Below are 3,543 nucleotides of genomic sequence, written 5' to 3' on the forward strand. Positions count from 1 at the left end.
ATGCCCCAGCAGCATGCTGGGACTTTTTGGAATTTTTTCCTGTCTAAACATACACTGGATTACACCCTTTGTTATTCAGAAGGAAGTAGAATGAAATCAGGAGTTACTTTTAAGTAAATATACTCAGTAGGTGTGGAGGAGCAGATTTTCAGTGCAATGAATGGGGAATTAACCTTTTCCTTCCTACTGCAGTCCAAACAAAAATAATTCTCCCTGAATTGTTACACCAGAAAAAGAAAGCTCTCATTAGCAGCAATTGCTAATAGCACTGTGAGGAAAACAATTTTTAGCAGGATTGTGGTAGGAAAGGAAAAGATTAAACCTCTCCTTGCAGGCTATGGCCACAGTAGAAATCTGTTCACATGCTCCTGTTATTACCTTTAAATTTTACAGTTTTCTAATGATGCATTTAGCATCACCTGTAGTTTGTCCTACAAGTCATATAAACCAAAACATTTCACGCTGATGAAGCAAAGTAGCAAAATAAGCAAATATAGACAAAACAAGGTTTTAAATATTATAGTTGTTTGATAGATCAAAATTTAAGAAGCTAAACTCAAGTTTGTCACTTTATTCAAATTTTCAAAATAGCCTTTATTCTACTTGTTTTTAGTATAAAAAGTCCACAAGTTAAGTGCACCACAGTGTTTACAGAGAGACCTAGAATCCCAACCTTTCATTAACAGTCAGCTGTATGGTTGACAATGACACATACAACACACAGAAAATTAAGATAATATATATTCACCAAATCTGATTTTAATTCATAAAAACAAAAGCAACAACAACAACAAAAAAGATTGAGGATCCCTGAAATATTCTTCTTAATCCTAATAAGACTTCATTGTACCCAAGTCACTTTTTAAAAGTTTGCTTCTAAAAAATTCCCCCAAAAACAAAAAACCAGCAAATCCAGCAAACTTGCACACTGATTGATATCCACCAGACATTCCTGTCTCTCTAGCTTGAATAACATTCCACACAGAGTTTGTTATTACGACACTGGGTTGCTTTTTATCTCTTAAAAAATGGTTTCACTTTAAGCTTTTTTTTTTCTTTTTGAAATGTACAGGAAGCATTTAATGAAATGTTGTGTTTCTGGCACCAAAACATGGCTTCAGTTAGATTCTTAATGTGCAAAGGAGTCCAAGTTCACTTAAGAGTGTATAAAAAGAACATCCTGGGCCAACGCTCTAGCTGCATACCTTCCTAGCAAAGGAATAGAAAGCAAGGTGAGTGGAAGGAACTGGTTGAGGGGTTCTGAAATCAAGACTGGAGCCCCCCAGCCTTGCTCCTCTAATAGGCATCCACCATGGATATTCTCTCAAAAATAAAATTATGTCCGACTACCTTTCTCCCCAGCACCATTGATTCTATGGAAAAGAAAAAAGATGCATTTCTCTTAGTTTTATTCATTGGCAACAGGTATAACTGCAAGCTTTATATATTTGTTACTTGGAAACCAGGCTTTCCCCCAAAAACTTCCATTTCTACCCTCCCCCCCACCCGCAGCTGTATTTCAGCCCTACCCCAAACTCCTGGTTCTATATATAGTTGATTAATAAAAGCCAGAGAGAGAAAGAGAGAGAATGTTCCCAGGAAAGCACTCTCCAATGGAATTAAGAGAGAAATTTGTGGGATAGCTTAGCTTGCGTTCATTTCACAATTTAACCCCCAAGGTTTAAGAGAGGCACTCCTACCATTGCATGGTTTGTACTTGAAGTTTGCTTTTTTGTTTTGTTTTGTCTAATTTTCAAAAGAAAAAGTGCCTGAAGGGCCAGGGCACCAGGAAGACACCCCGCATCGTCATGTGTCTAAACTGCAACTCCAGGTTAATACGACTAAAGCGGTTACATTGTGAGAAGTGCTGACAGTATGTGATGTCGTTCCTTTACACCAATGTAGCCCCCCCCTTCCTTCACCAGATGGTGTAGCCGCCATCAGAGCCCCCCATGAAGAAGTTGCCCTTCCGTTGCGTCACTAACACATTGGCACCCTGCATGACAGCCAGCTGGGCCGCGTTGGGAGGACAGCCAGGAGGAGGGGGCTGCAAGACAACAAGAACAACATGTTAGTAGGGGAGAATGGTTTGTCTGGGTGGCAAAAGTGCAGCTCATGGACTATAGGTGGGTTTGTTAAGTGGCACTGCAAAAATTGTTTTGGTGCTCCAGACTATATGACTTCTGGACCACGTAAAGTCTGGAGGCCTAGCCTATAGCAAAAATATTTTATGGACAGTAATTTATCACAAGTTACAAGTGAACCAAAAACTGTTCTGTACCTAAGTTGCTACCTAGGGCATTGATTCCCCTAAAAGAATAAGATTTCAATATTTTTGACCAGCAGTAACTGACTAAGATCTCAGGTGCAGACCACTTCCCAGCCCTGCTGCCCACAATCCTTTTAATGAGATGCCAGAAGTTGATCCTAGGACCTTCTCATGCAAAGCCTATGTTCCACCCATTGAGCTTACTGCCGTAAATTATTTATCAAGCATCTTATCCTGCATGGCCATTTCATTCTGAGTAGGTCTTCTGTGTCAGCAGGAGCAACAAGGATTTTGTGCTTCTACAGTAATTCTGGAAATAAGTGGATGCGCTTATTTCCAGATCATGACAGGTTAATGGAGCTGTTATTTCTGTGAATTCTACTGTCAAGAGTTTCCACTAATTTCACATTGCCTTTATAACCAGAAAGCATGCAAAATAGGATGCTGCCCTAAAATGTGTATTTCTGTGAGAAATGGTGCTCGCCGTGGCTAATAATAATAATAATAATAAAGTAAAACACATTTTCAAAATCTGCACTACAGTTACTAGGCCAACCAAAATATCACAAAAAGGTGCAAGCATTTGAGATCTCTTTGGTAGAAAAATCTTACAAAAACATGGTTTGGGAGGAGGAGGATAGCAGGATTGGAAGGAGAACACCTGACAAGTTGTAGTGGTGGCATATTTAGATGCCTAAGATGAAGCGGGGGAAGACAGGTCTGTAGATAATCAAATCAGGCTTTGTAGAACACGGTTACAGGTTGAACCTACAGCTGCCCCTAGAATTACTAGGACCACCCCACCCAAAGGCTTTAAAAACAGAATCCCAATTAAAAGTTTACATAAGCACAAAACAAGCAATCAAAATCTTTCAGTAACTTGCCAAAGGTCTGCCTGAATAAATAAAATAAGCAGGACAAAGGAAATCAAGCTGACCAACCTTTACAGAAAATCTGAGTACAACTACTTGAAGACCCTTTCTTGCATTGTCATGGTTCCATGGAGGTGGAACTAAGAACTGGGGCTCTGTTGAAGGTCAGTCACATTGTCCACTGAGATTACTAAAGCATAGCTAGGTCTGAAGCCAGCTTGAAATGAATCTAGATAATCCACCTCATCCAGAGGCCTCCAGAGCCAAGATGCCACCTCGTGCTGTAGCAATTTCCCCAAGAAAGGAATGGTGGAGACGAGTCAGAAATTCTCCATTATGGTATGATGAGGTGGAGGGAAGTTTTTGAGTTCTTTTAAGCAAATGTTGCAGCACAGCCTTTTT

This window comes from Varanus komodoensis, unplaced genomic scaffold (genome assembly GCF_004798865.1).
Source record: "Varanus komodoensis strain SLA01 unplaced genomic scaffold, ASM479886v1 scaffold882, whole genome shotgun sequence".
NCBI lineage: Eukaryota > Metazoa > Chordata > Lepidosauria > Squamata > Varanidae > Varanus > Varanus komodoensis.